Source organism: Schistocerca nitens, chromosome 8, assembly GCF_023898315.1.
Source record: "Schistocerca nitens isolate TAMUIC-IGC-003100 chromosome 8, iqSchNite1.1, whole genome shotgun sequence".
Lineage (NCBI taxonomy): Eukaryota > Metazoa > Arthropoda > Insecta > Orthoptera > Acrididae > Schistocerca > Schistocerca nitens.
In genome coordinates this window covers 55,341,485-55,354,627 of record NC_064621.1, presented here as the reverse complement: position 1 = coordinate 55,354,627, position 13,143 = coordinate 55,341,485, and the positions used below count along the sequence as shown (strand labels likewise).

The 13,143-nt window shown below is 43.2% G+C and overlaps 1 protein-coding gene across 1 annotated transcript in view; it reads left to right on the top strand.

Annotated features, from left to right (window-relative positions):
- The first annotated feature begins 1,561 nt into the window (after nt 1–1,561).
- The window catches only part of LOC126199160 (B-cell lymphoma 6 protein-like), a 538,829-nt gene continuing 527,247 nt past the window's right edge, over nt 1,562–13,143 (top strand). Inside the window, exon 1 of the mRNA XM_049935915.1 lies at nt 1,562–1,627. The gene's annotated coding sequence lies outside the window, so the exon portion shown is untranslated. The remainder of the gene's footprint in view (nt 1,628–13,143) is intronic.

Sequence of the window (13,143 nt, the reverse complement as noted above, 5' to 3'; positions counted from 1 at the left end):
GAGTGTAGCCATGTATGGAAGTGAAACGTGGACGATAAACAGATTGGACAAAAAGAGAATAGAAGCTTTCGAAATGTGGAGCTACAGAAGAATGCTGAAGATTAGATGGGTAGACCACATAACTAATGAGGAGGTATGAAATAGAATTGGGGAGAAGAGGAGCTTCTGGCACAAATTGACTAGAAGAAGGGATCGGTTGGTAGGGCATATTATCACGCATCAAGGGATCAAAAATTTAGTATTGGACGGCAGCGTGGAGGGTAAAAATCATAGAGGGAGACCAAGAGATGAATACACTAAGCAGCTTCAGAAGGATGTAGGCTGCAGTAGGTACTGGGAGATGAAGAAGCTTGCACAGGATAGAGTAGCATGGAGAGCTGCATCGAACCAGTATCAGGACTGAAGACCACAACAACAACATAGAGCCGGTATGGCTCAGTATTCCTGTAGGTGAATTCCAAAGAGTTGTTGGCTCGGAGCTGCTGCACGACGCTGGCAAACGGATATCCGACAGGGTACTGTTAGGTATCCCGTGACTTCCGTCACCTCAGCGCGAGTTTTCGCGTAACCCAAATGAGTCTAGTCGCGCCTAATAATAATCGTGATAAATTATCCGAGAAATGAGATTTACACTCTGCAGCGGTGTGTGCGCTGATATGAAACTTTCTGGCAGATTAAAACGGTGTGCCGGACCGAGACTCGAACTCGGGACCTTTGCCTTTCGCGGTCAAGTGCTCTATCGGCTGAGCTACCCAAGCACAACTGACGCCCTGTCCTCACAGCTTTACTGCTGCCAGTACCTCGTCTCCTACCTTCCAAACTTTAGAGAAGCTCTCCTGCGTACCTGCAGAACTAGCACTCCTGATAGAAAGGATATTGCGGAGACATGGCTTAGCCACAGCGTGGGGGATGTTTCCAGAATGAGATTTTCACTCTGCAGCGGAGTGTGCGCTGATATGAAACTTTCTGGCAGATTAAAACGGTGTGCCGGACCGAGACTTGAACTCGGGACCTTTGCCTTTCGCAGGCAAGTGCTCTACCAACTGGGCTACCCAAGCACGACTCACGCCTCGTTGTCACAGCTTTACTTCTTCCAAACTTAAGTTTGGAAGGTAGGAGACGAGGTACTGCAGATGTAAAGCTGTGAGGACGGGGCGCGAGTCGTGCTTGGGTAGCTCAGTCGGTAGAGCACTTGCCCGCGAAAGGCAAAGTTCCCGAGTTCGAGTCTCGGTCCGGCAAAGCGTTTTAATCTGCCAGAAAGTTTCATATCCGAGAAAAGTCTGAGCGCCGACGAGAGCAGGTCTAGACAAGGCGACAAAGTGTTTGCCTGTCAGAGTGGTGATTTGGGTGAAGGTGATGGTCCGGGTCACTACCGACTGGAGAAATGGTGCGAGCAGGGGCGGTACTCGTGTGACCTCGGCCCCCAGCACCGGGCGGGAGGTGGGCGGCGCTGCGAGAGAGATAGCGACAGTCGAGGGCGTGAGGGAGGGAGGAGGGAGGGAGGCTGGGAGGGGTGGGGGGAGGCGGCGGGCCGGACTCCGCCGGCGCGGCAGTCCGGCGACCGCGGCCGCGACGCTCCGACCGGCCACCAGCCACGGACAGCCTCTGCCGCATACAGCGCACGCAGGTAGGAGGGTCGGCGCGCGCGCTCACACACCTGCTACCTGCTACAGCGCACTCGGCGGCCGGCGCGGCGCAGAGCCTCCCCAGCGTCGCAGTCCCGGCCGGCGCTCCTCAGTTTCGGCTTATCTACCTAACAGCGAGCAGCTGGTCCGAGCGCGCGCACACACACCCAGACACGTACTTCTCTGTGCAGTGCAGAGGAAGGTGCTGCAGATTCTCGTCCCGTTGTTCTCTTGTGAAGTGAACCGAGTCCCCGTGACACATTCGCCACTGCGCCGGACACTTCCTACATCGGTACTGTTTCAATTTCCACCTTACGTGAAAACTCCTTTATACAGCAGTTCGGAAAACCACCGATTTTCTAAGTGGTGTCAAGGTATTATCTATTTAAATTCCTGTGCAGTTGGAGAGGCTGTGATTCCAGAATTATTCCTTTTTTCCCTTCCTCTCGAAGACGTTTATTAGTTTTAATTCTAAGAAAACTATTTTTTAATTCTCTAGAGTATCGTTTGGTGATGCCATTCTATCGCTTTATTTCCCGTACGACGTGGTCTGTGAAAAAATTCCCTTTATCAAGCGTGTTTTCTGTGCATTATGGGATATATGTGTGATGTTTTTGGTATGCTCCGTGGTGTACTTTTCTTGTAGAGAAATAAGACAAGAAGAAATACGTAATTGAAAGGTATTTTCAAATACATCCTTATCTGTAGGGAAACTTACATCTACAAAGCTGCGCGTGTATATACAGGGTGTCCCATCTATCTTGACCGCCCTAAATAACTCATTTTCCAGATGCAAACTACAAAATGTTTCCAGCAAATGTTCTGTAGCCGTCAGGGGGACATCAATCAGCATGACTGCCTTCGTTGCAGCTTTGTTTTTTACGAAGATATGAACAGTGGTCTCACTTTTTTAAGTGACACCCTGTATTTTTTTTTATTCGGAAAATCATTTCCTCTCCTAAAGACCTATTCAAAAATGTATCACTGAAACACAATGCTATTAATAACACAACACTGACGTTGACGCTCCCACCGCTTAGTGCAGGTAGTCTGGGTAATGGAATACATCCACGTCCTGACGTTGACAGAGGACAAATGTGAACATAAGTAGAATGCACACGCGTCATTCCGTCAACCACCGTCAGTTGGTGAGTTGTGTGAGTACAATGTACACCAACGAAGACGAGGTAGAGATCCTACTCATCCATGAGGAATGTAAGTTAGCAGAACAGTAATTGCAATTCTGTTTTCTTATGTGCGGGTACATTTAGTACAGTAGTTTAGTCCTTTTAAATACTGTTGTGTAGTGTAGGAATACAGTAAAGGCTGTCCTTCCTACAAACAGTATCGACATAACGTTTCCTTTATTGTTGTTGTTGAAAATGCTACGCAAGCAGCGGAACTGTACAGAGAGTGATATCCTGACAAGAACCCACCTTCCCGACGGATGTTTTCTCGTCCTGTTGCGACGCTTCAGGAAACGGGAAGTTTCAGCCCACGACAACGCAACCGTCGTAGAACTCTCACAGAAGAAACTGCCGAAATTACTATTCTCGCTTCCGTTGCTATGAATCCACATGTGAGCACACGACAGCTTGAACAATAGATTGGCATTCCTACAAGCAGTGTACATCGTATTCCTACGCGTCACTCGTTCCATCCTTACCATGTAAACCTACATCAAGAATTGCATGGGCATGATTTCCAGACTCGTGTACAGTTCAGTCAGTGGGCACAGCAGCAAATCCTCGCCAGCGCGAACTTCTTCTCCAATGTTCTATTTACCGATGAATGTTCCTTCTCAAACAAGGGACAGATAAATACAAGGAACACGCATTATTGGTCCAGCGACAACCCACAAGGGAGTAGGCAGGTGGAACATCAGCGTCAGTGGAGAGTTAACGTCAGGTGTGGGATACTTGGTACTGCAATTATTGGCCCTTATTTCATCAATGGTAGTCTAAACGGCACAACGTATGCCAACTTCCTCTTCTGGATGAAGTGCTGATAAGAACCAGAAACGTGGTATGAACACGATGGATGTCCAGCAGATAATGCCTTACGTGCTAGTCGTGTTTTGAAGCGAAGGTATCCTGCCAGATGGATTGGTCGAGGAGGAACATTTACTTGGCCTGCTGGGTCTCCTGATTTAAATCCTGTGGACTTGTTTCTTTGTGGATGCATTAAAGACTTTGTGTATTGCCATATTCCAACAACTCTAGAGGCAGGCAACACAGCAAGCAGTAAATAATTCTTTCATTCAACGAGCGCACCAGTGTGTCGGTGCCCTGGGTCACCACTTTGAGCACCTTTGAATGTTCTACTCCTGGGCAATGGTACAGCAGAGACAAAGTGAATTTTGTGTTATGTTTTTATTTGGTTTTCATTTGTTTTCTGACAACTCCAGCAAGTGCACGAGTTTGTGATCCCGGGCTCAGTATTGTGTTATGTAATTAATAACGTTGAGTTTCAGTGAATGGTACACTGTGATACATTTTTGAATAGGTCTCTAGGAGAGGAAATGGATTACCGAATAAAAATTACAAGGTACCATTTAAAAAAGTCATACCGCTGTTCATATCTTTGTAAAGAAGAAAGCTACAACGAAGTCAGTCTTGCTGATTGATGTCACCCCGACGGCAAAAGCCGGCCGAAGTGGCCGTGCGGTTCTAGGCGCTGCAGTCTGGAACCGCAAGACCGCTACGGTCGCAGGTTCGAATCCTGCCTCGGGCATGGATGTGTGTGGTGTCCTTAGGTTAGTTAGGTTTAACTAGTTCTAAGTTCTAGGGGACTTATGACCTTAGAAGTTGAGTCCCATAGTGCTCAGAGCCATTTTGAACGGCTAAAGAATATTTCCTTGATTTTTTTTTAATTAGAATCTGGACAAATAGTTATTTAGGGCGGTGAAAATAAGTTGGACACCCTGTATATTGAAATAAAGCCATAAATTTACGATACCAATGCAGTAGATGACACTGCATACGTCAGGCATAAACGTCATAATACACGGACAACGCAGTTCATAATGGAAATTATTTCAATGGCTCTGAGCACTATGGGACTTAACTTCTGAGGTCATCAGTCCCCTAGAACTTAGAACTACTTAAACCTAACTAACCTAAGGACATCACACACATCCATGCCCGAGGCAGGATTCGAACCTGCGACAGTAGCAGTCGCGCGGTTCCAGACTGAGCACCTAGAACCGCTCGGCTACCGCGGCCGGCAGGAAATTATTTCCCGAAACGCCTCGTGCAAGAATGAAATAAAAGAAAATCGTGACTTCCAGCTGCAAAAATTTATTTTGTAAACCAAAAAAGCCATTCTTTCTATATTTGCAGGCTTTCACCAACCATTTATGACGGAAAAAATAAAAACATTTCATTTATCACTTTCAGCTTCGTTCTACAGCCATCATAAGCTCAGTGCGATAAGATCACAACGCTTGCGCGGCTATATAACGAGACTTGTTATGTTGCAACGATGACCAGTGTCAGTGAAACAAAGTGTACGAATATTAATTTTATAAAATTATTTTGTATTCGTATCCTCTGTACAAGCTACCTACACCTTAATTCTGCCACATGTTCCTAAATCTTATGTTTGTTTGTATCGACCACTGTCTGAAGCCATTATAAATAGCAGAAATTGAAAACAGCTCTTCAGTCGTTTTTATATTCACATGAACGGTTTCGGACTGTTATAAGCCCATCCTCAGGTATCGTAGCTGTGCTGCGGTCCCCGAGCGCCGCGTGTGTAGGCGCAGTGTGCTGCCTATGAGCGCAGAGCACCGGCAGTGTGAAAATAAAGTAATTTACAACTGAAGCGATATTTTCAACCTCTGCTATAATGCTCAGTTGCGGATGTTCTTCCACCAGGACTGTTTGCATTCTAAATAACTGAACAAATAAATAAAAAGTGGGCTGTAGACCGCAGCTGAAACTGATCATTGAAAAACAAAGATAGTCGTCGCAATGAGGTGCAATTAGTTACAAATAGTTAGTTTTTTTTTATATACTTGTCTTTGACGCCACTCGGCACAGTTCTACTACTGTGATACTGAATTCAGTAAATTTCTTCTCTTTTGTCTTGTGTAAATGCGGGCGTCTGCTAACAAACAATGCGCAAGTTAATTCATCTTTATAACTTCTCTGAAAACATTGAGCTTTTACATCATGAGGTTCGTGCACATTTTGTATTTCATTTCAAAGTGAACCGAAATAATAAATTTGATTATCAAGTGTAACAGAGCAAAAAAATTTTAAGAGATAACGCTGACATGTCTCGAAACTAAATATTTATAGTTTTGGTTTTCTTTGTTAAATTTCCCCGATGCGACGGACGTTAATGCATGTTGAAGTAAAAAGAACGGTGTACATTTTTTTTAATGGAACATCGTTTTTCGTGTGACGTGTGTTATTTATTATAAACCAAAATTACGTACCATCCATGGATGTCTTGTAAAACGAGTACCATATTTCGTCTCCTGTCGTAGAGCATCTATCGCTACTCCCCTACGATGTGTGACCCCTTCCTAGGGCCATGTGTGGAGTCATCTGATAAATTACGGATGCACGCTTTTCTCGGACGTTGTAGATCAATAGTGCGTCTGAATATTTGTGATAGCAACAATCTGAATTATATTACCAATACTTTTTCGAATTCCTCAGAAGGTAGCGATGTCTGGTATTCAGCCGACGCCTTGGCCAGGGCTATGAATTGTTCCAGGGTCAAGAAACAGCGGCAATCGATTAGTATCTGGAAACACGGAAAAAGAACGTCAACACAGTAAACATGATGTGGAATTTTCCCGTTACTAGTGCAATTACTAATAACAATATCAACAGACTTCAGTGGCACCACCTCGTCCACGCATCCTAATGGTACAGCAAATGCGATGTGCGTGCTCCTAGAAAGTTATACAGTTGGAGCAATCTAGTGATTCAGCATTGACTGGAGTACGCTGAGGTGGAATATCAACTGCCACTATGCCTCGAAGTTCCAAACAGAAACAGAGGAAGTGTGAGAAGACCTCTGCTGTGTCCCGGTACTCATAGTTTGCTAATGGATGCTCTTCTTGTAATTCCAAACCTCTGTTAACGTTTTCTATACACTTTTCCTCATACGTTCAACGTCCATCTCACAAAGCCAAAGACTTCTCGCGCAACAAATTCTCAGCGTGCCATACATAAATCGTCGCCAGCTTTACCGGTCATTGCTCGCTAATGCCGCACAATGTTTATTAGGTTTACATTACATCCGCGAAATATTAATTTTGAAAACGGTAGAACGGAGGTTAGAATTTAATGTACGGTCGACGACGAGGTGATTAGAGACAGAGCACGAGGTCAGTGAAGGGGAAAAGACACGGATGTGTTGTTTTTCATTTCTCCAGAAAACTCTAAGTTACTTAAAATTTTATGACGTTACATTCTTCTAGAGTACACCTAGGAAGGACGTTTCTTTGAAAAACAATTTTGCAATAGTTAAAGTTCATTTAATACTTACTGTGGTTCTCTTCCATCAAATCTTTGTTTCCCAGAAAAAAAATACTTTACTCGTGTCACTATACAGAGTTATAGTATCAGCGAATTCTTTCCTATCTAGTGTGGCTCAGTTTTGTTGACAGGCGCATAAGTGTGTATGTCTTTACTGTACAGTAAATTTTAAAGTTTATTTACGGTGAACGAATACTTATCATTCAATATTTTTGGTAGGAATACAAATTCCTACATTATCCCTAACCGAGAGTTATACTCTTCTATTTTCTGGTGTGTTTATAGAGTACGTTTCCATTTAAATAGAGAAGTATTTTGTGAATTTGGATAAACGACTGCTGTTTGTGACAATATGAACATTTGTGGTGGACCGCGACTCGATAACGGGTTTTCCGCTTATCGCGACCGTTGGCTTAACAACTTCGGTTGCCTGAACACGTCTCGAGGACAGACCCAAGCTGCCGTATGCCACAAAATCCACAATACTTACGCTCGCAAATTTTGTGATTCCCGCACAGGGAGAGACAAATTTTTTATCGTCCTATTAGCCTGTCGATGCGTGTATACATGACAGATACTCAAAATGTCTGTGTTCACACAGTGTCTGTATGTTTATGTTACAATGTCCTTCAGACATGTTTGTGTGTTTGAAGGACGTGAGCATATGGACACTGAATAAAAACGGACTTCATAACAATCAATGATGTGGGTGAAATGTGTATCTCTGACTCGTGGATGACTGACAACTTCAAACTGCACTAGTTGATATTGAGTTGTCAAGGTTGATTATCGACATGAAGGACAAAGATACGGTGTAATACGGTGGCCGGAACGTAGGTTATTTCTGTAGAATACCACCAATGGAACCGGCCAGTTTAAACAACCACTTCACACCGACGGCCGCTGAGGAACAGTTTCATCCACTCTCAGTACGCGAGACACCACAGAGAGGTTTCCTGTTACACCTACCTGACACCATGATGGTGTAACTCCGTGTGGTAGCCCAAAATTCTAAAGCAGAAATTATTGTCTCCAAACATGACGAATACTGGTGGATAAGTTTCTTAATGCAACAGTCACCTTCGAGCCGAGTGTCAACCCACAAACGAACTTTTGTCACAGCGGCGACAAAAGGGGTCCTGCATCCATTAAGCGAAGCATAATTTTATGATTTCAAAGTATATATTTTTTCCTCTGTTTATGTTGGCGTTTAGTTTTATGGCCATACAGCCATTCACAATTTACACGTATCAACATTAGTCAGTTGTATGTGTCCAATGCTATACACACACACTAACTACAATATTACTGTAATACTGTGAACAAAAATCATTTAAAAAGGCCGGCCAGAGTGGCCGCGCGGTTCTGGCGCTGCAGTCTGGAACCGCGAGACCGCTACGGTCGCAGGTTCGAATCCTGCCTCGGGCATGGATGTGTGTGATGTCCTTAGGTTAGTTAGGTTTAACTAGTTCTAAGTTCTAGGGGACTAATGACCTCAGCAGTTGAGTCCCATAGTGCTCAGAGCCATTTGAATCATTTAAAAATAAAAGGTATAATTCCATATAGTTAGAGTAAAGTTCACTGTAGTTTGCACTGCAGTGTGTACGCCCAATTCATTGTCTTCCATTCTGCGTACGCTTTAAGCCCGAAGTGCGATAAATATCTTCACTTCGGTTGTTTTCCACCATGATGTTAGTACCTGAGGTATTCGGAAGTGGCCCACTAATGAGCCGGAGATGATATGCAGCACGAGACCACAAGCGAACCCGCCAGTTGCAAGCTGTCACCATCAATATGGAAATCAACTGAAACGTAGAATGACATCGCACTTGACAGCGCGTTCAGCTACTCAAAACCGAGACTTAATTTTAGATACAAGTACCCTTCGATAACGACATCATTCATCTGCTGATATTGTATCGACTTGATTTTGTCTTCCCACATTTCATTCAGCGGCGATTCTATATCTTTCCCTCTACTTTTTAGACAGACATATAAACGTATCATAAAAGAATTTTTAAACATTTAACCGCTAAATAGACGTCTGTGGCGTTCTTATACAGTCGAGTGAAGTAATGTTCTTTTGCTCTTAGTTTGGATACTCTCGTAATCTGCTAACACAAAGCCCATCTGGACTCGAAAATTCGGTCAGACTATGGTTGTGTCACGCGGTGTGGCGTTTAATCAAGCGTCTACATCTACAGACATACTCCGAAAGTCAACGTAAGGTGATTGGAAGAGGATATCTTGTACAGTGTCTAGTCATTTACTTTCCCATTCCACCGGCAAATGGAGCGGCGGAGGAAAGACTGTCTATAAACCTCCGTACGAACCCTAATTTCTCTTATCTTCGTTGTCCTTAAGCGAAATGTACTTTGGCGGCAGTATAATCGTTCTTCAGTCAGCATCAAATGCCGGTTCTCTAAAATTTGTTAATAGTATTCTGCGAGAAGAACGTCCTCTTCCCTCCAATGATTCCCTCTGATTTCACCAAGCATCTGCGCACACTCGCATGTTGATCGAAGTTACAGGTAGGAAATTTAGCAGGCCGCCTGTAAAATGCTTCGATATCTTCCGTTAATCTGACCTGCTGCGATCGCAAACGGTGAAAATGTATTCAAGTATGGGTCGCACTAGTATTCTACATGTGGTCTACGTTATTGAAGAGCTACACTTTCTTAAAATTCTTCCAATAAACTGGACTATTCACCTTCGCTATCGGAATCCTTTCGTACTCGTTGGATTTCATGTCGTTTTGCAACGTCTAGATATTTAATCGACATTACTTTGTCATGCAGTCCATTACTAATGCTGTAATTTGAATATTAAGGGATTGTTTTCCAGTTCATCTGCATTAACTTACATTTTTCTACATTTAGAGCAAGCTGCTGTTCATCAAACCGACTGGAAATTTTGTCTAATTCATCGTGTATCCTCCCACCGCGTCTCGACGACACCTTCCACGACCTACATCAGCAGCAAACAGCCGTACATTGCTGCTCTCCTATCCGTTAGAAGATTTATATACAGGGAGAGAATACGAGCGGTCCTATGACACTTGCATGGGGCACTTCTTACGACACCCTTGTCTCTGATGATGTAGATGAATGATCCGAAGAATCTTAATTAGGGAGTACTGCGTATACGTCAGTCCGTTTCTGTCTCTTCTAATTTCATCGCGATTTATTCACAAGGTAAAGAGTGCTTGATCAAATCTTGCGGTTGTGAAATCAGCACTTGTGATAAAAAGCGTTTAACGTAGCTATTAGTGAAATTTAAGAAGGCGCGACGGTTTCGATCCACTGAAATGAAACATTTTGAGACCGGGCATGGCTGTGAATGAGATTAACGCTCATTATTTAAAATAGCTTTCATTTATGTAAACAGACTGTCAGAACTAGAGAAATAATCGGAGACAGAAATTTTAAAATCGTATTTACATTGCACTGCAGTGTAGCGATTCTCAATTCTAAAATCTCGACTCCGTTATTAGTCAGCTCGTTGGCGAGGTTATAGTTTTTTCGGCACTGGGCCACATTCTTGAGGCAGAGACACCGTCCGACGTCTTCTTTATCGGCTTCCTACGTGATCATTTGTAATTCCGCTGAGATGTCTGTTTGTCGGTTAAACGCTGCTGAGTTCTGACGGAGATTCCAAAGGTTTTCATACGGCGGGAACAGTGGAGGAATTAATTCATCAACATACAACACACCTCGACGTGTAATCATCGTTAATCTTTTGGCGTACGAACGTCGCTATATTTTTCCGCTCTCTCTTTCAAGCGAACAGAATGTTAACTTCTGTATTTCAGTTCGCGTGTGTAATTACCTCGCTGTATTCATATGAATAGGGGAAAATATCTCATTACGGACACTAACGCTTTAGTTTCTGTTTCTATTCCACTTCCTTTCTTTTTAGATTTATTAACAGGACTCAGTCTTCCCAAGATGCCTTCTTCATTACACAGTGAAGGAGATTTTTAAAAAAATATTAAAATCCGTATTTTTATCTCTTTTCTTCTTGGTGTTGTGCAACTGATTGCTTGTAAGAGACTTGCGACTTATGGAGCAATTACTATGTTTTCTGTGTAAAAAAATTTGTGATTTTTAATTGTGTCTTACAGTGGATACAGACTGATTCGCATCTCTTTGTGCTGAATAAACCAAAGTACGACATTCTCCACAAAAACCAGCACTGGTGCGGTTGGTACGCTCTTGACGCATGGTGTTCTAAAAGCAACTGATAGTGGCGATGAAGTAGATTTCATGTTTATAGACTATCAGATAATTACAGCAAACTACGTTCGTGCAAGATGTCTACCCAGATTCACAACTAGATAGAGGACTTCATGCAATATAGCGCGTCATGTGACCCCACTCTGACAATCAGCCATAGGCACGTAAGTTAATCACGACATGTCATCGATAAAGTTTATGACACACATCTTAGCGAACGGAAAAATGATCATGTCGGAGCACAATAACGGCGAATATGCTCGTATTTATCAAAGGACTCTAACATGAAAATCAGGGTACCAAATGCCTTGTTCTACAGTCCTCAGCACTTTTAAAAAAAGTCCTAAAATTTTCGCGAATGAACATATTCGCGCTGTCTTTAATATGCAACTCACCTATCCGTTCCATGAGCTCCCCTAACTGTAACTCGCTCACATATACACTAGTCCATCGGTGTAAGTCTCAGATGCCCACTCACTCTGTCTTGCCCATTCTCACTGACTCATTCACCCCAACTGATTGTTATCATTTCTTCACATCCCTCTGTCAGTGCACCCTGTCTCACAGTCACAAACTCCTTCATTCTCTGATACTAATACCGTCTCCGCTGACTGTTACAATCCATCTCTTGCTCTCTCTTACTGCTACTTCATTCCATCCAGCTGCTGATGTCTCCTCTGTCAGAGCTATATCTTCCATGTAGTCATTGCCATAGACTCTCATTATCACTGGCTCCCACCAAGTTGCACTTTCTCTTTTCTCCTCTCGCATTGTCTTCTTCACACTTTTCCTAGCACAGCTCTGTCGCTGTCAGCTATGTTTCATTACCACTGTCCCCCTCTCTTTCTCTCACACTCCAATTTTCAAGGTTATCCGAGAGCGGCATGTTAGGAGTACATCGTAAAAACTATAGTCATTGGCTGTGTATAGTCGTCTATGAATCCGTGGCTGTGTTTTGGTAAAAAGAAAAAGTAGACGCATTTCTTGATAAAGGATACAGATTTTTGAAAACAGGAAGATGGGACGTCTATATAGAAGCCCACAGAATATATCGTAAAAATTTGAGCAATTTACTGGCGTTATTTATTATTTGAATTTCGCCTCATGTCGGATTTTACGAGTGGAAGCAGGATAACTTTGAATCTCTGTAGCTCGGTAAAGTATAAAGATACAAAAAATTTACAAGTGTGTTCGAGATCTTTGTCGTAGGAAAATCTGGCAAAAATTACAGACATTTGCTGTGCGCCGGCCGTAGTGGCCGTGCGGTTCTGGGCGCTACAGTCTGGAGCCGAGTGACCGCTACGGTCGCGGGTTCGAATCCTGCCTCGGGCATGGATGTGTGTGATGTCCTTAGGTTAGTTAGGTTTAATTAGTTCTAAGTTCTAGGCGACTGATGACCTCCGAAGATAAGTCGCATAGTGCTCAGAGCCATTTGAACCATTTTGAACCATTTGCTGTGCATAGCCGTCTTGGAATCCGCAGCCGGCGTTGTTACCCAAAAACCTTATTTTTTCGCAGTATTTCTGCAATGGATGAGGAATTTTGAAAATGGGAAGATAGCACTTCTAGATAAAGTCGTAGAGAATATACCGTTAAAATTTGAGCAATCTGCTACTGTTATTTATTAATTGGATATTGCCACACATCAAATTTTACGAGCGTATTGCACTTGTACAACTAGGGTAACTTTGAACCGCTGTATCTCGGTAACCGATAAAGATATAAAGAGAATTTTCATTTTCTTTGCGATCAGGAACTTAGAAATATATCGTACAAATTTCAGCC